We start from the raw sequence: 26649 nt of genomic DNA, 5'->3' as shown, positions 1-26649 counted from the left end.
AATAACCCACATGATAAGCCAGACCCTTGAAAAGGAAAAATATTGCTCAGCGGTATTCCTAGACATTCAACAGGCATTCGACAAAGTATGGCATGAAGGGCTACTATACAAACTCCAAAAAGTCCTACCACACACCTACTACTCCATCCTAAAGTCCTACCTAACTAATAGACAATTCATGGTCAAATGCTTAGACGCCACTTCCTCAACATTCCCAATAGAATCTGGCATACCCCAAGGTAGTGTCCTTGGACCCCTGCTGTTCTCCATCTACACGGCCGATTTACCTATATCAACTGAGATAACAATAGCAACATTTGCTGACGACACAGCGCTATTAACTTCTCACGCAGACCCGGTAATTGCCTCATCCAATCTCCAGCGATATCTCGACTCTATGGAAAAGTGGTTTCATAAATGGGGCTTCAAAATTAATGAAAAAAAATCCTCACATGTAACCTTCACGCTCCGAAAACAAACCTGCCGTCAGGTCACCTGGATACCTGGGCATGATCCTGGACAGGAGACTAACATGGCGAAACCACATCACAGACAAAACGAAGCAACTGAAGAACAAACTAAAAAAATTCTCTTGGCTCACGGGCAGACACTCCAAACTAAACATACAGAATAAAATTACCCTCTACAAGACCGTAATAAAACCTGTCTGGACCTACGCAATCCAATTATGGGGAACAGCAAGTAACTCTAACATTGAAATACTTCAACGCTTCCAATCGAAAACGCTAAGATCCCTAATAGATGCACCTTGGTATGTTACCAACGAAACAATACATCGCGACCTCAAGATACCCACAGTCAAAGAGGAAATAGCAAAATATAGCGACAGATATAGCAAAAGAGTCAACAAACACCGAAACCCCCTAATCACGGAACTACTTGATACGACGGACCAGATCCGCAGGCTGAAGAGACACTACCCGCTAGACCTAAACGCCAGATACAATTAGTTATCTAAATTAAGTAATATTTACCTACTTATAACAATTACTTATAAATTATACTTATCTATAATAAGTATTAACTATTATTAATAATTAGCTATGTCACTGCGCCACGCCGGAAAAATTACTGAAAATTCTCAATGCGAGAATTGATTGTAAATTTCAATAAATAGAAAAAAAAGACATATATTGCGAAATGGCCCTAGTCAGATTATTGAGATTCGTGCGATCAAAATGATATTAAAATATGGCTATATTTCATCAACAATTTTTAACTAAATTAACGAAATGCGTAATACGTGACTGAGACCCTATCTTATATAGCATCTTATTGAACTTTAGCAATTCTATCTCATTCGCACTTACCTTCGATACGCGCATGGTAACGTACCGTAGAGCACGACAGAGTGAATAGGAGTCGGGTAATTTGGTTCTATCCTTAAACAGTCACCTCCTCGGATGTATAGCCACGCACAGATCCGATCGTTGGCTATATATGCAGGCATTACGCTGGGGGAAAAGTAATTTTCAGAGGAATCAAAAGTCCAGGATTTAGCAAATTCCTAAGTAACTGTACGTATATAAGGAATGCGTAAACAATATAGAGCAGTACCTTCCTTGCCTCTGAGCCGTCCTGTTAGTCCTCTTTCCAGTAAGGCATAGTACTTGGTAGCGCTGGTAAATGTACAGATAGTACTCGATCTCTGCGATTTCGGTGATTTTTAAATATGTTGTGAGGGAGAGAAAGCACGATTCTGAACAACTTTTTCCTTTTCCTAAATACATATAACCGACCAAGCGGTATCGCTTAGTTACCGCGATATTCGCAAGAAACTGTCGACAGCACACAGTAAATTCTGCCTATAGTTGTACGGCATCTATGATATCGTATGTATCAGTATTGGTTGTCGGTCGCTTACCTTTCGTTTATAAACAACAAGCGCGTGATGTTGATGGCCCCGTGCACGATCATAACTTATAACACTCAATGAAAAGTGAATATCATCGACATGTTAGGTTTACGTTCGGGTTAGATTTTTAAATCAGGTGATCGCAGCAAGGAAAGCAACGTGTGCTCGCTGAGAGCGGCGTATTTCTGATTCCGCAACTTATATGCCAAGCGGGAAATACGGCACACGAATTTTATTCGGGACCGACAGGATAATAGAGGCACGTTACAGCACGCCGTTGATATTATACCCGTGTCGTGTGTCACGTTATCAGGGAACGTGCATGGCATGGGCCGGCACCCATACTCCGGATCTCCTCCGTTGAAATTCAATTCCCGTTAATTTACCGTGCCGCAATTGAAACGCAATACAACCGTCGACCTTGTGGAGGATTGGTCTATTTAAAATATAATGGAATAACAAAATCGCGTTATTTCCGTCAATATATATATTTGTGATAAGTATTTCGTTATAGGGTATAACACAGTCCACAGGTACAAAATATAAATATGATTCGCTGATATCTCAGAGAAACTTCGTATGTTCGCTTATGTCCGTAATCCTTTATTGCGTATGGTAAACTCTGTCTGTCGTGACTGCGTCTGTTTATTTATATCGGTCGGGGGGACAGCCGGGAAATTTGAACTCGGCTGCCTTTGACGGTTGTATGTAGCTGCGACATTGTTTTGCTCGGAGTTCGTTACTTTCTATAAGACTTGTGACCTAACGGCCTTGCTACTCCGAAGCAAAACAACAACAGGATTTGAATTGTCCTGTTCGCGTTCCGCTACAACCTGATTAATATGGCTAGCCTCTCTCTCACCCTAATTTTGATCAGACACCTCTGGATTTTATCAAAATTTCCTTTACCATAGGATATGTATAGGACAGAGGTCCATTTTTCTTTAGAGTGCTCTCTATTTTGCCATTAAAATCTATAATGTAGTAAAATGTTTTCTCTACTTTTTGTTCGTGTTTCGCTTTAGGTGATCTTCGGCAACATTGAACAACTTTGCATAAGTTACACACCGATGAAACTCGATAGGAGCTACGGTTTAAATTTCAAAATCCAGGTTATTGGCAGAATTTGTAAAATCGTATTTCTTCTGACACAAAGACGCTTCATGTTTCCATAAAGAGAATTTGTTTTAGCGCAGTCACTGCTGATTGATCATCGCCGTGAAAACAGGATGGAACAGCATAATCCGACAAATACGTCGTTATTTTCTAGTTGATGGTTCAACAAAAACGTAGCTTCAATCTTCTAATTAACGTTGCTTGTACAAAACGTTTCGAATCAAAGTACTGTATACAATGGTACCAGTACACCCTATTTCGAGTCCCGAGTATACAAAGACATAATTTTAACTTCATGTGACGTCTTTTACTTAACGCGAGTCATACACAACGTTTCGAATGCGAGAGTGTTGGTTCGTACAGCAACGAATGTCGTAGTTTACACGAGGAAAGAGTTTACATTATTTCTTGGAAAATATAATTTATTAAAGAATACTTACACTTTTAAAAACAGTACATATCGTACTACTAAAATCTACAAATTTCCCGAGCAATCTATTAAATTTACCAGCTTTCTAATTTTTAGAAAGTACAAACGTTAGCTTTTATAATAGCTCAACTGTTCGTTTCGTTGCACGACAGAAGCGGTGAAAGCTCGTGAAAATAGTTCATTTTCTCGCTGTGGAACAACCAATTTATTTGATTATGCGTTGCAACTATTCTTTGATATAAACGTCAATTCCTATTTCTTTATAGAAATTCTAATACGACATTTTCATTCGCGCTTTCATAGCGATACATATCGTTCTTGGTCTCATATTCCTCTCGATAATAGAATTGTGCGACCGGCACTGTGATGGAAATTGAAATATTAATTTACTGAATATTTAACGCAATAGTTTAATTGCACATTACAAAGCATTATCGTTCCCGTAAAATCATTATTCGACGTCATTAATCGATATCTGGGTAAGTAAATATATCATCTCATAATGAAAATTGTAATTACGATCCATATTTAAATTAGTCATCTGTCAAATATGAAACTTATCATATAATCATTCCACGTGTGATAAACGAAATGATCTTTTTTAAATTTCAATATCAGATTCATTAATAGGTTTGTTCATTTTTTAACGAATGTTATAATTATTATATCGAGCTGACGTTTAAACGAATAATTATAGCGAATAAACATTGCAATAGAAGAAAAATGACCAATATTAGACCAATTAAGAAAAGAAATTGCAATATTTACTTACCCTTACTTCATTTATTTTCTAACTTTTTCAAACATTTACGCTGACCAAAAACAATTTATAAAATATGAAGATCAGCAAACGCGCACGCTGAACGAAAAACTCCCTTTAGCAAAAAATTTTACAATAATGAAATAGGCTAATGATCAACATACTTGATAAAATATACGCGCACACACGCGCACACGCACAAACATATACGTATATAAAAGCACATAAATATAACGCGTTCAAAGAAAAGCAGACAAATTTATTACTCGATCTATCATAATTTTCATTAAGCTGTTTCAAGCGGCACTTGGTAAACGATACGATAACGCGATTAGATCTCTTCATCTCTTATGTGAACAAAACGATGTATATTAAATAAAGTTAGAGACAGTATGGAGTATCTAGTTCACTCGTTTTCTGGCTGGTCGTCTAGCCTAGAATGCTTGACATATTCTGGTTCAACAAACTGAGACCATCGCAAACAATGAACAGGAAGCGCCTAAGGCTGACACCCAAACTTCACTCAATGCTCGATGTTTGAGTCGAGCACAGTTTTTACTAGGTCAGAAGCGTCGTTCTGACTTGTAAAGTATATTTCAACAAATATCAGTACATTTCATGCGTATCATGGAAAATGCGAATACATGACTTAAAGAACACTTTGAAATCATTTGCTTCGTATGTGTGTGTGTACTTGGCGTGTTTATTCTACGGCCCATCTAGGCCGATTCTTCAGTATAGTGCCGTGAAAAGTGATTTTGAAACGACCTATAAATCGAAGAATTAAATATTCTCTATGCTTTTATTTTATGATTATCTTAATTTATCCAAAGAATCATGAACACGTTCGAAAAGTCTGATCCGATGTATCGCGGTCGCGCGCCTCGTCAGCGGGCGAATCGTGCGAATGAACGTGTAGCTTATGTGCGTGGAGATGTGATTCGTAGCTGAAGCCTTCGTTACAATTATCGCATTTGTAAGGGTACAATTTCCATGGTTCGTCCGGATAATGCTGCAACTTGTTGTGATGATAAAACTTGTACATTCCTTGAAACGACTTACCACATATTGCGCATAAAAAATCATTGCCCTTGTAATAATACGTGTTATGCTCGACTAAACGTTCGTAGGATTCGAATAACAAATGGCATATATTACAGATTGGTTTATCTTCCACAACGCAATCGGAATTCAGCACCAGCCTAGAATCTTGTCCAATATGCAAGTGTCGTTCGTGAATTTGAAGATTCGATTTCTTAACAAATCCTTGATTGCAGAACTTACAAAAGAATTTGTAGTTCACCGAACACGAAGGCGCATGAGTGGCAAGTATGTGAAACTGTAAGAATCTTTTAGTAGGAAACATCGTGTTACAAACGTTACATTTTTCTGTGGCTGTTTGGCGATAGGTGCGCTCGTGTATGCACAAATTTTTAAATGTTTGGAATCGTGTTCCACAAGTAGCGCAAGGAAACTTTGTTCTGTTCATCTTGTCCGCTTGGTGACCCTTTACGCATGCAATCCCATTAAGTAACCTTCCGCGCTTTGCAGCTGTATCGAATGACGAAGAGAAAGTATCATCCGTAATAAGCGTACTCGGAGTCAAATAATTTTCCAAAGATCTTGTCGTCCCACCCGAAACATCCGACATTTGTTCCAAATCAGGTGACTGTACTATGCCGAGTTCCATGTCACATGATTCTTTCAAGGACCGAGACAAATGGTTTACACAAGGTACACGTTGTTTGTTTCTTAAGACTTTCATTCGGCGACATATATTCTCGTGTTGTTTCAAACATGAATATAGCCAAAATCGTTTGCGACAACCTTTGCATTTGTGTTGTTTCTTGAATGCATTGCAATTTATTTCAACATCAACCGGTGGAGCGTCCATTTTTGATCTTATGGTCTTCAAACAATGCAAAATCATGTGCCGCTTCAACAATGCCGACGTGTTAAACTTCTCATAACACACGCAACATTCCCTTCGTTTAAACACAATATGCTGACGTAGATAGTGAGTTAGTAACTTATTCATGGACGTGTAACGCGCGTTGCATATGCTCGAAATGTAAATCGTATGGAACAATTTCATGTGCTCGCGCAGGTTCTCCTTCGAAAAAAACGATTTTTTACAAATATGACATTGAATTATTTTCTGCTGATAAACTTTAAAGTTCTTCTGAAATTGAACCGATCCTTGTTGAGGCGCGATTAATGTATCAGCGAAAGATTTTACAAATTCATTGAATCGCTTTGACGCAATCGTGTCAGCTTCCAAAGGCAAGTTACATGTCCAGCTCGTTTCACGAAAACCTTCAAATTCCTCTTTTACATTTTTCGATACTGCTTGTTTGAAAGCGTCTTCGTTTTCGTCTTCGTCTTCGTTTGACACAAATCTAGTAGGCTCCAAGAATTTGTCACATTTCTCCAAGCGGACCACACATTCTGTACACTTAGCTTCAGGTGCAGATCTTCTACTTTGGTTAGATATATAGGGGGACTTGTTTCTTTTAAAAGATTGTCTTGATCTTCCAAAAGTCTCAAACTCCAATAAATCGTAAGAATCATATAAAGAAGAAGAACATCTCTTCTTTGGTCTAAAGTTGTAAGACATATTGTGCGAGGTATGAGAGCTTTCAGATTCAGCTTTTATTTCGTTCCTTAATAAAGATATCATTGTTTTTAAATTCACATGAATTTGAACAGATGATCTTTTTCTAACAGGAGATTCGATTCGCTCAACAGAAGTAGACATCTGAATAACTTCTGCAGCCGTTGATGTCTTGTTACTAAATGTCCCGAGCGTTGAAGTTGGAACAATAGTCGCAGTAACAGGAATATTCTCCGCATCGATAAAATTTTCCGGGCTAACCCATTTGTTATTCGGTTTATCTTTGTACGGCGATATGAAGTCTGTAAGGGCGGTCTGCTTCATCCTTTTCGAAAGTGTACCATGCGAATCGTTTAACCATTTCGGATGCGTAGACTTGATATTGCTGCTCGAACCCTTGGTGGGTGTATTGTTTGAACTATTAGATAGTTTCAAAGATATATTTATTGAGCTATTTACGTTTTTTGGACAGGGACTGTGTGAAGTATTTGATTCTGCCATGACTGTACCATCCGAATGATTCGACTTTCCTAACGATTCAGGAGATGTTTTCGTGATTTTGCTTTCACCAGAAAATATTGCGTTCCCATGCGCATGGAATAAATGAGATTGAAGATGTCTTTTATAGGAAAACATTCGGTTACAAAAATTACATCTATATCCAGACGATTTTTTCGTACAACATTGCTTCTTTAAATGACGTATTAACGAAATATGCATAGTGAAAATCGCAGTGCAATTATTACACTTAAATACATTACAACTATATAATTTATTATGCAGTTCCAATAAATGTTTAGCTTGAAAAGTTAACAAGCAAACATTGCAACTTATTCTGTTGTTTGAAGGTACTTTACGTTTACTTTTTCGTTTATCAGGATCCGATTTGTTATTTTCTAAATACGTACTTTCTTGAGGAAACGCGGATTCTTCATTTTTACAATAAACGTCGTCCGAGAATTCACCTTTAAACGTCGCTGTTTCATTTTTATTCCCTGTATTCGCATCAACTGGCGACAAATCATCGCAGATCTCTGGATCGATTGGCTCTTCTTTTATTGTTATTGCATATTCAGGAGGCTGAAAAAAAATACACAAACCTAATGTAACATCCTAAGAAACGAAAAATCTATGAAACAGTCCTAGTCTAGTAATTGAAGTCAATCGTGCCATGAATATCATGGGTAGGATAGAAAGCTACGCATAGAGCTACAGAACTAGATACTAGAAAGAACGGTTTATGACGCCATGTTTATGAGTTAGTGAGGTTCTACCATTAAAAACGTGAAATACATAACTGCACAAATCCAGAATACTACATACATAACAAGAGAGGTGTAAATTTTGTGTAAATTTACGGCTCCATTAGTATTACTAAGAAACTTTTTCTCAACTCCTAACATTTACCATAGGACAGGGCCGATCGATATTTTCAAACTATTGTGTAATGAAGTCGACTATATTCAACTCTCAATTATATTCAAATGTAAGAAAAATCAGATTCGCAAACAATAATTTTAGCATGCTTGTTTAACGTTATTTCATGAATGTATTCCTCCAGGTAACAAATTAGTACAAAGCAACGAGCGACCCTTCTACATGTTTAGCAAATTGTATATTATAAATGAGAAATAAAATGTACGATAGAGTAACAAACACCATGCAAAACGCTAAAAATTCCATATCATTTGAAAATATGAAAAAACAACTCAAAATGTTTACAAAAATCACCATGAATTGTTTAAAATAGAAATATTTGTTTCGAAATATTAATAATTCGGTGGAAAATATTGTGGAATCAATTGCGATCAGCAACCGGTGTGAGAAACAGTTAATGGTAGTACCTGGTCAAACAGAAAGAAAACGTGTCTGTCAACGGTGCTTACATACACTGAAACACTGATGCGATGAACGCATCAACGTTTTCTGTTCTTTTATGATGTATATTGGCTTGCATCGATGCAGAAAGTAATATATTTTCTTAATTGGTAAGCAAAGACAATGGATATATATTAAGTATGTATTGATATACTGATATCATTTCATGAGACTTTAAAGTCGATGCGTGGCGTCATTACAATACGTTTCAGCTTGTACAGGCTGCTCAACGAATTTTCTACGCTAGACTATACTAGAACTACTGTCCCAATGCTGTTCGGGCAGTAAGGGACATATGCAAAATTCCTCCCTTTCACTATGTTGCCAATTTGTGTAAGAATATATATACACGCGGGCACACGCACACGCACACGCACACGCACACGCACACGCACACGCACACGCACACGCACACGCACACGAATGCAAACGTGTATCTGTGCTTTGTTATAACTGTGTGCGGAAAAATTTTGTATATGAACTTACAGCAGCAATGTTTTTCACAACGCATGCACAAATTTAAACCTGGGCATAAGGGTACACGAGCGTTAAAACAGACATACGTTCCACAGTCACTTCGTACGTACGTAGAAGTCACGGCATACGAGCGTTGCCTGTTTTGCAGAGTTGGCGTCGAAGCGCTAAATTTTTAGTTCTCAAAAATAGCGATTGTTCTTGACTGTGGCGTAAACCATGCTTAACGGAACGTTCGCGACATTGTGTTGTAAAACTCCAATAATATTTCTTTTTAATCTGAATCGATATCGAAGTGCGTTAAAAACTGTAAATAATTTGATTCATACAAATGATTTTTGCAATAACAAATGATTTATAATAAACAAATCTAAAAATCTTTGCACAAAATAGAAAAGTTCTCATTCCGATACAACTATTCGCTATAGAATAATCGCTGGACATACATAAAAAATACGTATTCATCGAACTGATAACGAATAACTAACGATACGTTCGTGTGACCTGCTCTATTTAAGGTTATACAATATAAAACATGCCTCAGCTGAATCCAATGCCCGTACTCATATAAGTACATCAGTGAAAAGGTAACGCACGATGTCAATGATAAACGTTCCTGCTACATGTGTGAGTTTCAATCTATTATACGGCAATATATTTTTTACAACATACGTTGTTTCAACGCTCGTATGCTTCGACGCTTGTATGCTTCAACGCATTAATATGATAACAATCTTATCTGTAACATGCATCTTCCTTATTAATTCACTTGGTATCGTACGAATAAATAGGTTAACATTTCACGATACTATTGAGATGTGTATAATTTTCTGTGCTGGACTGGATTAAATGCGTAGTAGAGATGCTTGTATGTGGGTATCAGTGTGTGGAGGTATGTGTGTGCGCGGCTTCTCGAAAACAGATGAATGTAAACTGTTCAGTCGGTTAACAGTCGGGTATAGAAGAAAGTGCTAAGACGCGTGCAGGTGTGTATCGACGAATATATAAGAAATCGTCCATGACATAAATATATTACTATTTTAATATTAATCCTCAGTATAAATTTAGTGTTCCTATAACATTATTTCGGCTTCAAAGATCCACAATTCTCAACAGATACATCAGTGATTTACATTAATATTATATAAACATATTTATATATGTATAAATATCAATTTTATATTCTACAAGCCTAGGGAAATTAATAACAAATAACAATAACACAAATGGTAAACATAATCAGTATACTAAATATTAACATATTAATGAAAATCATTTGTAATTCAATATTTCCATTTTTATAAAATAAAATATGTAAATGAAATTTAATTGTAAAATAATCACACTCGTATAAACTCATTACTCTACAACGGAGCAATTAAATATTATATTTGTCGGAGTGGCGTTGCGGATAGGATTGTGGGTGTTTGGTGAGTCTTCATTGAAATTAGCCATCGTTGCGATATAATAAAGACACAGTTTATTAGCACAGGCACGGATGATACAAATTTAACAATCGACTATGGTGATTAGGCACCCGCGATACTAGTAACAATGGTCTCGGGTTCGATAACGAATCCGCGATCAACGGGATGATGAACGAACGTGCTCGCGAAGTCTAAGTCTGAACAATAATAATTCGTAAAGACGTTACTCCTTTAGTCGATGAGATCGCGTGAAAGAATGCCTTTCCCGTCCCGATGATGCCACAGAGGAAAACTATATCGGGGTGTGTCTAAGGGCACGAGATCATCGGATTCGTCGAGGATAGTCTTCGTTCAGAGAGTAAGGGAAATTGGCGTTGCTGCTAATTGGTCAATTTCCATATCGGTGGTTAGAAAAGATGCTAGCCGCCCTCGAGGGAAAGTTGCTAGTGGGAGACGCCGTTCGTTGAAAGAAATAGATCTCCCCTATCTTCTCGTAGTTGAGACAAAGACTGTTTATCTGTTCGAAGGACTTTAGGTAACTAGATATTAGTGTTTATAACGGCCCTCGGGCTAGCTGATCACGTACTGTGGAGACACATCGACATCTGGCAATCATCTTACTCGAAGAATAGGAACTGCGTGTGGCCACGGGACAGAGACCGTTGGAATGTTTACTGTCGTGTGTCGCCAGAGATATTTCTTTTAAGGAGAGCTATAGAATTACTTCACACCTTTGTTAGGCAAAGCGTTCATTCCTTGACCGCGGGCACGTTGGCGACCGACTGTCGCCTCGAGCCCAAGCTCACTATCACAAATCTCGGACAATTACAATTAGGTTGAATAACTACAATTGTTTAATTACAGCTATAGTAGGCTCTAGGTTACAATGTTGCGGGATTATCCAGCATTCCAGAGGCTCCGGTGTTCTTTCCTCTCCGACATATTGATAACAATAATAAGCAAGATTGCATCAATGCTAGACATTGACTACTTTTAGACATTGACATTACTTTATTATTTTTAATCCATGTATTATTATTGAGCCATAATATATAAAGCATAGACGCAAGAGATCATAGCACGTTGGCCAAAGTAATCTTACAATTGACAGATACATTATACAAAATTTTATGTACCATGGTGGAAATTCCTTCCAATTCCACAATTAAATTTCATTTCTATTGCAAATCACAAGTTTGCGTCACAACGGCCAAAGAAGCAAATCTTACTTTGTCATATTGAAATAGTTAAAGAAAGTGGTACATAAACATTAGCTTAATATGTTATATTCACCAAGATTTATAGAAAATATATTATTCAATACGGTTAAAGTTCTCTTATCGAATGATGTTTCAAAAGGTACTTACGTCCATTTTGTTGTCCAATTTTATATCCATGGAGATTGCATCAACGGGGCGTACGTAAACTAACACTCGAGCTATTTGCTTTATGAAATTATTATTATTATTAGACAAACTGCTTGCCTGTGCACAAAGAAAATCTATGATTAGTGAGTAGTAGACTTTAATAATATCCTCAAAGAACAATTCGCGTTTTCCTTAAAATATGTCATAACTGCACGATAACAATAGCAACTTGTAAATGAATATAGAAATTGTATGAAATACCGTTATCAAATATATTTAACAAAACTGTAATTATTTGATAAAAAGTCATGAAATCAATGAAAAGCAGAAGACAACGGAAGATATTTCAGGTTAACGTGTCATATATGATCTTAAAAGTTGTTTACACTCACTTATTATTCACTTATTATTCACTTGCATCAAGAACATGTTTTCCTTTGTTAATAGTTCTCGCCAAGATAGAATGTAAATGTTCTTTATACACATATACACATGCGCACAGAGAGAAAATACCGTTCAAATTTGGACACCACCATGAGCAGCACTGTGGCCATTAAAATGGCATCCCCCACTAGTAGCAAACATGCTGCTCAGTTCAGACAGATTCACGTGGCTACAGCGCATGCGTGTTACTGAGCAGATTTTCTGACTAACTTCACGTTATGTCCAATATAATTTTCTTGTTCACGTTTCTATATTTCTCAATGTGAGAATTGATTGTAAATTTCAATAAATATAAAAAAAAAAAACGTTTCTATATAAACTCACGTTATATATGTATGTATATCTGTACATTTAAGAAGCAACACTAACACACGTCAATGAATATCTGATTATTCCTGCATCCTAAGTATTGTAAGCATCGCATTCGTATACACAGGTCTGTAAACTCCAGTAGAGGAGGGGGTAATGCTCTTAATATTAGAAAATGTGCTTTACAAATCGGCCGTTAGTCGTAGCGCTGGCATTGATTTATTAACACCTTTGTTTGCATTATCACTGAAGGTAAAGACTATAAACTAAACTGCTTTTCATAATTTTTATCAATATACTTAATGTAGACATACAGTATTTCACGTGATACAAAAGAATGTTGTTTAAATAAATGTAGTTTTACATAATATAATACAGTTTAGTTATAAACACGATCGTGCTGCACACAAGAAGCGCTGCACGGCGAAGTCTAACAAATCGATTCAAGTCCCTTACTCGAGAAATATTTTCTGGCCCGTAGGAGTCCTACTCACTCTAATGGAATTCTTAAATTTCTGTATACGAGCATGGCAAATATGTGCATACCTACACATGTGCGCACGCACACACACACACCTAGGCCAGGCCACACACCGCGGGCCAGACGGGAACCAGATGTTCGCTCATCCTTACTGCGTACCCTTAATAGTCTTAAGGACCCATCATAAATCTCAGTAATTTTCAAGCTAAGGTCCTTCAGACCGAACAAATACTACGGCTTAACACGGGAAAGTTAGTTTTTCTCACGTACGATGCCTCCCACTAGCAACTTTCTATCGAAGGCGGCTAAGACTCTTCCCAATCCACCAACCATCGTTTATCCAATCAGAAGCAATGTATACTGCCCTCACTTTCCTAACCAAAAATGTCATGAACAAATCCGATGGTCCCGTGCGCTAGACACACCCATCGCTAGCTTTCCTTCGACACAGCATCGGCGCTGTAACTTACTTATTCTGCAAACGTTAGAATAGTCAACAAGTCATTACCGGGTCACAAAAAATTCACAAAAACATGCCTCTTTTTGTACGAATTAACCTTACCCCCCCCCCCCCTTAAATCAATCATTTACTTAACGTATACATACTCAACAGTGTACCTCATAAGTGTTGGAAATATAACTACCTTAACCACCCTTATTATTTTAACGGAAATCAGGGGATCGATCTATTCGCGGCGTCGATTATTATAATCGTAACAGGAATTTACGACTCCCGTTGACGTGTTTCTTCGCGATTGCGTCTCCCCGCGATTGGTCGAAAATACACTGGTTAAAATATTTGTCAAAATATCTATTTTATACTCTAGCGTTAAGGATGAGAATCTTATTGCTCAAGAAATTAAAATACGGTTAAAGATATGATTATTTGAATCATATGGACCGCTAACTTTTGCGGCCGGTAAATTACCGACAACATATTTATATGTAATATCATCTGAGATACAATGACATAGACGAAACGAAGTACAGAATAAACATGTATATCAGTATACATAGACGAGACGTAGAATAAACACGTTTGTCGCACGTCTGAAGGCATTGGGAACCTTTAGCATTTTAGTATTATTCATAATATTACCGACTCAGCGTCTCGATAATATTTTCTCTTCCCTGCAGCACATTATCCAGTCCAGCACATTGTTAAATATATAGGTATCTCCTTTTCATATCACATCTTGGGTAACAAGCTTTTGTGGCAATCGCAGATATATACTTGTACTCCAATGATCTGAGGTCAATCGAGCTGAACACTTGATCGGCTAGCGGGCGTTCCCAGAGTCTTGTCCTAATAGTAATAAAAATAGAGGGAAATATGGGACTCTCTAAGAGGTGGTGCTCTATCTTTAAAACCATCTCAAATTCTGGCATGGATTTTTCTAGCAAAAATCATCCTGGTGTAGCGGCACACGAGTCAGGACAATTCAAATCCTATTGTTGTTTTGCCTCGAAATATCAAGACCGTTAGGTTACAAGTAATGTAAGAACAAATAAACTCCGGGCAAAACAATGTCGCCGCTACATACAACCGTCAAAAGTAGACGAATTTAAATTTTCCGGTTCTGCCCCGAGCAGTATAAATAAACGGACGCGATCGCGAGCGAGAGAGTTATCGAACAGTGTCGAAGAGCATCAACGTGTGTAAACAAGTACCGAAGTGATCTACAGAGTTTCTACGAGTATTTATCGGGTATTTATTCCGCAACTTATATTTGTACCAACGACTCACAATTCGTCTGTAATTTATTTATTTATTTATTCAAAAATATATTTGACGGACTGCGACAGCAATATTTCGCTCTCGTTATTTCGCTCAACCTAATAACGACTAATCCACCACACTGGTAACCAAATGATTACTACCTAGCGAAGCTACAAAAGGATGGATTGGAACACACAACAATACTCTATTGAAAGTGCAACAGGTTTTTTGTGCTAAGGAAAACCAAAACTGGTGTTTTCTCGATAATGTCTGGACTAACAATAGAGTATGTTTTTCGATTTTGAACTTGAACATCTGATAACGAAGATGAGAGCCTGCTGAACTATGCGTCTCATTTAAAGGATAGATAGAGGCATGTTACATATCTCCAACCAGTAGGGAATACCACGGATAATCTATACTGGATGGAGAAAAGGCGGCTCTGAATCGGCGTTTCACCAAATACTTAAAATAATAACTTAAAACAGCCTTGTTACATTTGGACTTCTTCAGAACATGGTAATGGCAGTGAAATCTGAGCTGATGTAGGGTTTTCGTAACAGTCTAGCGCGGTTTACCTTGCACAACCACATAAAGAAATTGGCGAAGGTGAGGATGTATAGTATTTAACTAGGCTTCTTCTGCTAAATGAGATAACAAGCAGCAGGCCTCGTGTCACGACGTCCCACGACGTTCCATGACGTTCCGCGACGTTCCACGACGTCCGACGGTGCCCCCGTAGGGGGTTATTAATTCAGTCTAGTTCATCAAACAGTTTTGGATGATCTAGACTAGGCTAAGCTATTAAAGTAGTTTTTAGCTTGATATATCACGGAATTATTAATATATGTTGTTTACCAATAGCAATCTAATTCTAATATAAAAATTAACGTTACACTTCCAGAATAGTACTTCATGTATTATTATTTGGGAAGCGATACCAATTACCCGGCCCCGTCACGGGGAGATAACTACGCTCGAGTTCTATTTACATAAGAGTTTTTAAGCATCAGAAGCAAAAGATGAAAAATTATTTGATAGCAAAGAAGTAGCATGTATTGAAATTTATTAATTAGAATAGGTATAGTATATGGATCCACATAATCATGTTTGAACATTGAACTTACCATCGAAGAAACCAAACCTCGTTGCCATCGATTAAATTGCATTTGCTTCCTCAATTTCATGAATGCGGTTTGATTTCTTGGCTTTGAGCGAGTACGAAGAATTACATTTCATCCATAGACGCTCTATAGTTACATTTTGCATTAGCACTGATTTTATATGAAATAGTTAAGTGAAAAATTAAATACTATGTTCAAAATAAAAAAATAAAACTAAATGGAAACAAAACACCATTTCAAAGACTCGAAAGATTTCGTTAATACTAAATAAAACAAAATAAATCATTAATTTAGTGGCTATGTGTTGGTGGTTTAAATGAATAGTAGTATTGCTTCCGATTAATGGTATAAATTAAGAGTATAATTATTTTAAATTAATGGGAGCATATCGTTATAAATTATCGGTATAATTGTTAAAAATTAATGGAGGAATTGTTTCGGATTAATAATATATTGTTATAAATTTGTCGGGTTTTACATTGGAATTAGGATAAGGGGCGTGAAACGAATCGTCGTTTGGTTTACGCATTGTCGATAAGCAATACAGAAGACATTGACTAGTGCAGATACGATTATTATAGAATTGGACAAGCAACCGTGGCAATTAGACACTCGAGAAACTAATGATAATGATCCTAGGTTCAATAACGAATCCGCGGTCAACGGGGTGATGGATGAACGTGTCCGCAAAATCTAAGTCGGACTCTTTGTTAAAACGGGGAATATCCACCGAGCGTACAGACGCTAAGTAAGTCGCTAATACGATCTCGCGAGAGAATGACTTTTCGTCGCGATGATGCTGCAGAGGAAAACTATGATGAAGTGTGTCTAAGGACACGAGATCATCGGATTCGTCGAGGATAGTCGTCGTTCAGAAAGTAAGGGAAATTAACGTTGCTGCTAATTGGTCAATCTCCATATCGGTGGTTAGAAAAGATGCTAGCCGCTCTCGAGGGAAAGTTGCTAGTGGGAGACGCCGTTCGTTGAAAGAAATAGATCTCCCCTATCTTCCCGTAGTTGGGACAAAGACTGTTTATCTGTTTGAAGGACTTTAGGTAATTAGATCTTAGTGTTTATAACGGCTCTCAGGCTAGCTGAACATGTACTGCGGAGACGCATCGACATCTGGCAATCATCTTACTCGAAGAATAGGGTCTGCGTGTGGCGAGCCACGGGACAGAGACCGTTGGAATGTTTAGTGTCGCGTGTCGCCAGAAATATTTCTTTTAAGGAGAGCTATAGAATTACTCCATACCTTTGTTAGACAAAGCGTTCATCCCGTGACCGCGGCTACGTTCGGCGACTGGCTGTCGCCTCGAGCCCAAGCTCACTATCACAAATCTCGAACAAATACAATCGGATCGAAAGACGACAATTGTTTAATTACGCCTATGATAGAATCTAGATTACGGTGTTAAGGGATTTTCCCGGGGTTCCAAAGGGAAGACTCCGATGTCCTTTCATCTCCGACATATATATATATATAAATATAATATATATATTATATATATATATATATATAATAATAATATATAATATATATATATAATATATATATTATATAATATATATAATTTTATTAATTTTTTTAAAATAATTAAATATTTTTTTTTAATTTTAATTAAAAATTCAATACTTTAGATACTCAACCTTATTATTACTATTATAATACAATAAAATTTACATCTCCTATAAAATTATATTAAATAAAATATTTATAATAATATATCTAATTTATTTAAATAATTAATCTAATTAAATAATCTGCGCAAATATTTACAATATACATACAAGGTTTTGCCTTTTTAACTATAAAGCAGTTAAATATTAAAATCACAGTCTTGAGTATAAGCCATTCAATATCACTACATCGTTTCTGAACAACAAACACGAGTCTACTATATTTAAAAAAGTTCATATGTTGAAACTTGATATTATTGTAGCAATCTCTATGTAGTTAATGATCAAATATTAACTTTTAACGCCATTATTTTTTATGATACAACTGTCAATATATCAACTATATGAATATTTAGTAGTACTTTTTAAAGTATTAATAAGAATCTAAACAAAGATTTCTTCTTGGTAAAATTAATTGCCTAATTAGGAAGTTCTTCAAGAAGCGAAAATTTCTTGCTTTTAACAAGTTTAATAGGATAGTAATTATATTAATATATAATTAATTCTAATTATACGGTAAATTAAAGGATTGATTAACTATCATCACAATTTACTCACTTTTACTTTCAACTGTGCATGCAATTGCTTTTAACTTTGAAATGCTACATTCCCTACACAATAATTTCCGCCTAGCTATTGCTAACAAGTAGTAACTCTTTATTATTTATATTTTCTGGCAATTTTTTCGCGTGCCGAGACTAAGGCTGCTAATAGTATGCTTGCGTTTATTTATTACATTTTTAATTAATAATAATTATTACATTGCGTTTTACAAACTTTCTGTAAACTACATCTTTCTTTCTCTTTATAGTTAGAATGTCTCGTTTCCCAATATACCAGATGGGCAGCAGGGTACGAATTGATAAAAAAGTTTAATAACTCAAAGACTAAAAGAAATAACTTCAACCTGCTTCTTCTATAAGTTATGAAAGAAAGTTATACCTTATAACCCAAAAGAAACATGGGAATTAGCGGCATAATAGTTCGACAATGAATTTCTTTTTTATAGTTTCTTATTATATGTTTTATTATTTCCTGTGAACATCGATCAATTCTATAAGAAGAAAAATCCTTATTTGTATTTGATATTACGATATGTTTAAAGTGTGATACACAATACAACTGAATGCTGAGAAGAAGCTCCGAAGTTTCTACTAATAAAATTCTAGAGACGCAGTTTCTATCGAATTTCAGCCCGAAAGTTTAGACAATTAAAACTAATTAGTATCTTGCTGCCTACCCTGTATTATGTACAGATATAGCATCGAAGAATTAAAAAGAAACGAGACTATTCAAGTGATTTTAATCAATGTTTATTAACAGCCACGATTAAGCACATTTACAGGCTAAGATACTTAGGCGAAGTTCATTTTTAAATGGTTCGTTCGTAAATGCTCCCGAAACAGAGAATTGCTTATAAGAAAGAAAAAAGTTTTACTCTACTACAAATATAATACAGCATTTTACAGGTATTTTACTGCGATATAACAACATACAATCAAAGCAAACACTACTAGTTGTTACCAATCATCCAGCATACATGCCTGCTTCACACGAATAAAATGTTCCTCCATTTTTATGTCTTCGTGTGCTTCCGCATTCTCTTCTTCTTACTTCTATTGCAAATCATCTGAATGAAAGTATAACGTGGACAAAGTAACACAACAATTCTCAGCTCGAAGCTGAGAGAGGACAGAGGTGAAGGTGGCCGTTGTGAGCACAGTTGGGGACAATTAGGGCAGTTTCACCGATGCAGGAAGTGACATCAGGTTGCCGTGTACCCTTGGGGCTATTGTTCGCGACACGTACAACCAGCGTCGACTCTCAACTATCTCACCCTTTGCCACTCATCCCCTACTTGCGGACATTACTGAATACCTGCACTCTCCCTTCTAAATGTCTCCTTCTATTGAACCCTTTACTTCTGCAGAGACTATAGAATTAATCAGTCGCCTAAATCCCAAGAAAGCAGCAGGGCACCACCTAATAGGCAATAAAGCAATCAAGGAACTTCCCATAAAAGAGATTGCACTCATCACATCAATTTTTAACGCAATTCTTCGCCTTGAATACTTTAATAAGGCCTGGAACATTTCACTGATTACTCTCATCCCTAAACCCGGAAATCCAATATATGAAACTAGCTCCTATCGCCCAATCAGTCTTTTACCGACCCTGTCTAAACTATTCGAGAAGATGCTAGCGAATCGACTCCTTCCACTCATAGAGGATCTGAAAACGCTCCCAGATCATCAATTCGGCTTTCGGAAACAATATTCAACAGTAGAGCAAATCCATCGAATAACCCACATGATAAGCCAGACCCTTGAAAAGGAAAAATATTGCTCAGCGGTATTCCTAAACATTCAACAGGCATTCGACAAAGTATGGCATGAAGGGCTACTATACAAACTCCAAAAAGTCCTACCACACACCTACTACTCCATCCTAAAGTCCTACCTAACTAATAGACAATTCATGGTCAAATGCTTAGACGCCACTTCCTCAACATTCCCAATAGAATCTGGCATACCCCAAGGTAGTGTCCTTGGACCCCTGCTGTTCTCCATCTACACGGCCGATTTACCTATATCAACTGAGATAACAATAGCAACATTTGCTGACGACACAGCGCTATTAACTTCTCACGCAGACCCGGTAATTGCCTCATCCAATCTCCAGCGATATCTCGACTCTATGGAAAAGTGGTTTCATAAATGGGGCTTCAAAATTAATGAAAAAAAATCCTCACATGTAACCTTCACGCTCCGAAAACAAACCTGCCGCCAGGTCACCTGGATACCTGGGCATGATCCTGGACAGGAGACTAACATGGCGAAACCACATCACAGACAAAACGAAGCAACTGAAGAACAAACTAAAAAAATTCTCTTGGCTCACGGGCAGACACTCCAAACTAAACATACAGAATAAAATTACCCTCTACAAGACCGTAATAAAACCTGTCTGGACCTACGCAATCCAATTATGGGGAACAGCAAGTAACTCTAACATTGAAATACTTCAACGCTTCCAATCGAAAACGCTAAAATCCCTAATAGATGCACCTTGGTATGTTACCAACGAAACAATACATCGCGACTTCAAGATACCCACAGTCAAAGAGGAAATAGCAAAATATAGCGACAGATATAGCAAAAGAGTCAATAAACACCGAAACCCCCTAATCACGGCACTACTTGATACGACGGACCAGATCCGCAGGCTGAAGAGACACTACCCGCTAGACCTAAACGCTAGATGCAATTAGTTATCTAAATTAAGTAATATTTACCTACTTATAACAATTACTTATAAATTATACTTATCTATAATAAGTATTAACTATTATAAATAATTGGCCATGTCACTGCGCCACGCCGGAAAAATTACTGAAAATTCTCAATGCGAGAATTGATTGTAAATTTTAATAAATGAAATAAAAAAAAAAAAAAAAAATTCGTGGCAGTGGGAAAAGGCTTCGATCATATTCGATACTGCATTACGATAATGTCTACGTGTACGTGCTCGAATCGGCCTACTAATGTTTTAAACATTCCAACTGGTGAAAATACTCCTCCTACTGTATAGTCGGTCGCAGGTTTCCGTACCTTTTCGGCACGACGTGCAAAGGTGATGCCATCACGCCTTGCTTAATCATGAGTTCAAATTCAGCTTTCACCTGCTTGAGCCGATCCGGTGCGAGGCGGCGGTGTTTTTTTGTAAACTGGCGGGCCTAGCTTGGTTTCGATGTGATGTTCCCGTAAATCGGGAGGCCGGGAAATTCCGCCAGTAGTTGATGATACACTGAATCACCGCAGATGGTTTTTGTAGATGAAACGTTGTCCGTGGCCGCGTATCCCTTCGAAGATAGCTGGGTCGTCGTATCGATAAGTTTTCCATACCGAAAATCCATACCGATAATAGGTGTTTGGACGTCGGCCACAGTAAAATGCCACTTAAAGGCACGCCGTAGGGACAAGTTAAGATGGACCGCGACGGTCCCGTACGTTGCGATTCGTGTCGGCGCCGGTGTCTGCCAGATACGAGATGCGCGTGTTATTGTCGAATACGAAAATGCGGCGGGACATCAAGCCGTCGTCGTTCGCCGCGTTTACGGACGGCTGGCCCCGTTTCGCGACTTCCAGTTGCATGGTGAGTTGTATTTTCTCGCGCCTTCCCGAAACATGGCGTAGTAAAAACTAAACCATCTTGTCGCGGCGGGTTTCAGGATCTCGAACGGCGGCGGTATCTCGTATGAGAGCGTGATCGTGGTTGCGGTCGTCGACGGTTATCGATGCACAGCACGTTCATTTGCGCTTGCATCTGGATCATCTGCTCTCTCAACGCGCTGATGGCGGCGGCGGTAGAATCGCTAGCTCCGACGTTGTGTACAGGTGGATTGCTTACCGCAGTTATTCGGTCTGTGCTGACCGCGACAACCTGTCCTGGGTCCGGGATCCCGCAGGGAGAACTCGCTTATGTAAGTCTATGGGGGCTGGCAAACCCACGTTCCCGCAGCCAGGGAGGACCGTCGGGACAAGCGTCCCGCTTACGTGAGTCCTCTATGTACACCGCAGGGAAGGTCGCCGGGAGTGTAAGGCGTTTAAGTACGGTTACACTCTCTCTACGTGGCCTTGGGTAGTAGCGCACCCACGATCCTGATGCCAAGGATGGGACCGTCGGGATAAGTTCGGGAGATTTTCATCCCCTTGTCTGTCACGAAGATGCGGCGAGTTCCCAAGCCATCGTCGTATGCCGCGTTTACGGACGGCTGGTCCCGTTTCCCTGTATCCATCTGCAGGGGGATCGACATTTTTGTGCTCGGGGTCGGAATGTCCGATGATAGTAACATAGGCCGGAGTCACACGATCTTTCTCGCGACCTCGATCTACTTCGACTTCTCGATCTCGACCGCTGACGAGGACGATGATTGAAACTCAGCGCGCTCACTTGGGCTCTCTCTTGGTTTATTTGTTCGCTGAAAGCGTTAAAGGGGGCGACCCATGTTTCATTTGTTGCTACGTTTTGCGCTGGTGGATCAATTACTGTCGTTATCCGGCAAATTCCTCTTCAAATTCCTCTGCTATCAGGTCCGCTGACCGCATTAATTTTTCCGGGTTCGTGTCATCGACTGCGGTCAGGATATGCCTGATGCGAACGGATAGTCGATTGGTTTCTCCACAGCGTGAGAATGAAATCGTCCGGCGTGGAGGGATTAGCGAGTTTTCTCAGGTGGTGATAACATTCAGATGACTTCCTATCCCCCATCTCTTCGCTTTCCACCAACTTCTTTAACCTTGCACTGTCCGTATCCGTTAGAATGCGAATAAGTTCGCCTTTTAATTCCGCGTACCGTCCCGTGTTTGTAGGATCCGTCATGACACCCTCAATTTGTTGTAGAAGTCGACCATCAAGACATTTTCCAGGAGTCGCGAATCTTATCTTGTCGGACGAGATGTCCGCCGCGTGAAGTTGCGTCTCTAATAAGGCGAACCACACGGTGATGTTTGAAGGTAGCAGAGGAGACATAGTGATTGCTACACTGTGACTTTGCTATCTTCGTTAGCATTTGCCATTTCTTCGTTCCAAATCACGTCGGATGTCACCCATTTGTGGTGGAATTGTAGAGGATTGATGAAACAGCAACGAGAACTTGCTGTTGCAACCTGTCAAATATATTTGAAACGAATTAAATAAATATAAATTAATATAGATAATGTCCAACGTCGCTGGTACAAATGCATTCGCAAAGACAGTGATAACTCGTAGATATTAATCGATAACTGGTATAACTCGTATAACTCGTATAATTATTGCTTCGCTCGCGATCGTGTCCGTTTATTTATACTGGTTGGGGGAGAGCCGAAAAATTTGAATCCGTCTTTGTTCGATGGTTGCACGTAGCGGCGGCATTGTTTTGCCTGGAGTCTATTTATTCTTATATTACGTGTGTCCTAACGATCTTGATACTCCGAGGCAAAATAACAACATGATTTGAATTGTCCTCTGACTCATGTGCCGCTGCAGATCAAACGGATGGAATAACTTGTATCGTGCATCTCCTTTTATTTTATTTTTAGATTCGGCAAAAGGACAAATGCCTGAGACCATGCTTCTGGGTAGAACAAATCGTTAATCTTCGGTTGTTAACTAAAATGGCGCGATACGTATCTCAGAGTTTCTGTTGCAGACCGGTGATTCGTTTAGAGTTTAGAGTACAGGTTCCATAACGATTCCTTGTAACATTTAATGCAGCCGAAACGTTTGTTATGCCGAGCTTTGCCATAGACAATAAATGTTTATTCTAAGAAGAAATCGTAGTGAGTGTTTCTCGATCGAAGAGTCAGTGAGTATAAAGACACAAGACGCAGTTAAGAAAAAATAAGGGAACTGAGACTTATCAAAACGAGAAAGTATATTGATATTGATAATTAACTTTTCGGTAAAATTCAGTATGTTAAGATATATTTCTGCAGATGTAAAGCATATGTTCGTAGAAAAAATATCTAAAAGTAAGAATGTTGCAATTAGTTTCATTAAAGATAGTAGAACGTATCTATGCTTAGAAATAACTGTGGCAACGATCACATTCAGCCACGTGAAATTTGGAGTCAAAGGGCAAGATTGAAGTAACGATTATAGTGGCGCGAATACAGTAAGCTAAACAGTAAGCTTTGAAATTCTCGCAACTCGATCGCTAATGTAGATGCAACAAAGATTCAACTAGAGATAAATGCAGTGCAGTTAGTTAGCGATTTGTGAATTATATGACGGAACAGATATGTAGCAGAGAAATTCTGTTTCAGACCCGGAGATATTGACACGAGCGCAACGTCTGAAAGTAATTATAATTAGTCTTGAATAGATTTAGTTGCACTTTGATGGGCGAGAAATTTGTTTTCTTTTTGGATAACCGAAAATTTATTTGTAAGTTTTATCATGCAATTCATGTATACGCAATTTCCTATGCAATTGAAGACGATTGTTCGTTTTTAATGAATGTTGTAAGAACATTCAGCTATGGTACATATACTATAATAAAATGTAATTATCTAAAAGTTAACTTTTAATTATTTCATTCAGAACCTGGAGAAATGTTAAATATTAAACAATTAATCAACTCTCTTGTTAAATTGCTGTTGATTACTGTGAGTAATTTTCCAAGACGTTAAATTAATATTTCTAAGGAGATATTTTGTTAAGTACTATTTTCCAGGGCTCTATTAGATATTTTTTGCTCCTTAACTCTTTTAATTCGTCGTTTTTTCCCAGCTCTTCCCAGGAAGCTTTACGTTTTGACCTTATTTTACTGTTTTTGAAAATTTACCGCTTTAACGTCGACGCCACGCCGTTCTTTCGTTCACAAAAGGCGATTACACTTTAGAGCTCGTGTCAAACTTCTTTTGTGTTCCCGAAAAGAGGTTCCCACGTAACGTGCAGCACGCGGTAACGCGTGAATTATTGTAAAGTACAGGGCTTATTCTTAACATTCTACCAGGACAATACATCGCGTAAATAAATCATTCCAACGAGATGGATGTGCAAATAAATTCCATCAATAATTCTAGCTTAATATTATTCGAATAAAATCGAATGAAAGAACCACTAATTTTTTGTTCCATCTGATTTATTTTTCAGATATTAACGTAGTAACTTATGGATCTTAGAGTAAGGACAAGTAATGATGATTTAATTTGGGTTTAGTGTAGTTTAATAAGCAATACTCAGTAACAAAAACCGATTACAACATCGTCGTACGTATCATTATCACACACGCCTTGACTTCCCGGTTCACATTCCGTGACCTCTCAACTCAGACTGCACTTCTCCACACGCATTCTGGCCGTTCTAGCATCCCTTTGTCTTTTCCTAGGCCCACCACACGCGTGTTCCGCAGACGCTCGTGGCCAGGGTCACGTAGGCCTTTTCTACGAAACTATGCACTTGAAAAGACCGATGACACATTTATGGACCCGACGGCGCCTCGGCTCTCGCGACATTGTTCATGGTTAACTCGATGTTTATTAGGCCCTTTTCCCGATACTACATTAATATTGGCAAATATTGTCGTTTTTTAATTCAGACGCTACTTAAACTAAAATTTAACTTTCACTTTTTAACAATTTTTATCGAAAGGATGAGAATAAAAAAAAATCTTAATTTATGCTATCTGGCTAATTCCCATAACGTCGTTAGCGCTCGACGAAATAAAGTAACAGAGAAATAATTACCGTCTTAATTTTTGTACTTTGTACTGTGAAAGTGTGAAGTGAAATCTCAATTTAAATAAATTACGCAAGCTACCAAGGACATTATTTATCGAAAATAACAGCGTTTCCTCGAATCCAAACATAATCTATTCTGACTCGGGACAAAATCCGGAAAATCGCGCGGTTCTTTTCGGTCTTTCAAAGATCTCTTTCTTCAGAGCTGTCTGAGATAAACGAGACACTTTAGAAGGTGATTCTCCAGAAATTGTCACACTGTTAAGGTTTGTCGTTTAACGGAGTTTATAATATGATCGAGACGAAACATGCTAGTTTTTTAATTCAACTATATAATTTTATTGCATCTATTTGATTGTACTAAATGGGCTTTCGAACAAAGGACAATTTTTAGAACTGTCGGAGTTTATATTTCCAACAGCGAAGAACGATACGGTAAATTTAAGAGTTTTCGAGGAACAAGAAGCGAATAAAAATTGGGATATTTCTGGGACATTATTCGAGAGTGATATTCAATACGATTTATAATAGTTACTCTTCCGTTTGCAAGTTTTTCTGCTAGAATAAAAACGTCTTTCGACCTATTTAATTTTGCTTGTGAAATGAACGAAAAGAAGTGTATTAAAACTTTCTTCATACTTTTCATTGTTTGCATACAATGGAAAGGAAAATATTTGAGTTTCGAGAGTTAATAACCCTCTTTAAGAACTCACTAATCCAA

The 26649-nt window shown here is 37.9% G+C and overlaps 1 long non-coding RNA gene across 1 annotated transcript in view; it reads right to left on the bottom strand.

Moving 5' to 3' along the window:
• The window catches only part of LOC138188614 (uncharacterized), a 72312-nt gene that overhangs the window by 16102 nt on the left and 29561 nt on the right, over positions 1 to 26649 (bottom strand). The window lies entirely within an intron of this gene.

The sequence above is a fragment of the Bombus flavifrons genome, chromosome 17 (assembly GCF_040668555.2).
Source record: "Bombus flavifrons isolate JBK064 chromosome 17, iyBomFlav1_principal, whole genome shotgun sequence".
In the NCBI taxonomy this organism is placed as follows: Eukaryota; Metazoa; Arthropoda; class Insecta; order Hymenoptera; family Apidae; genus Bombus; species Bombus flavifrons.
This window is presented reverse-complemented; position numbering and strand designations above follow the sequence as displayed.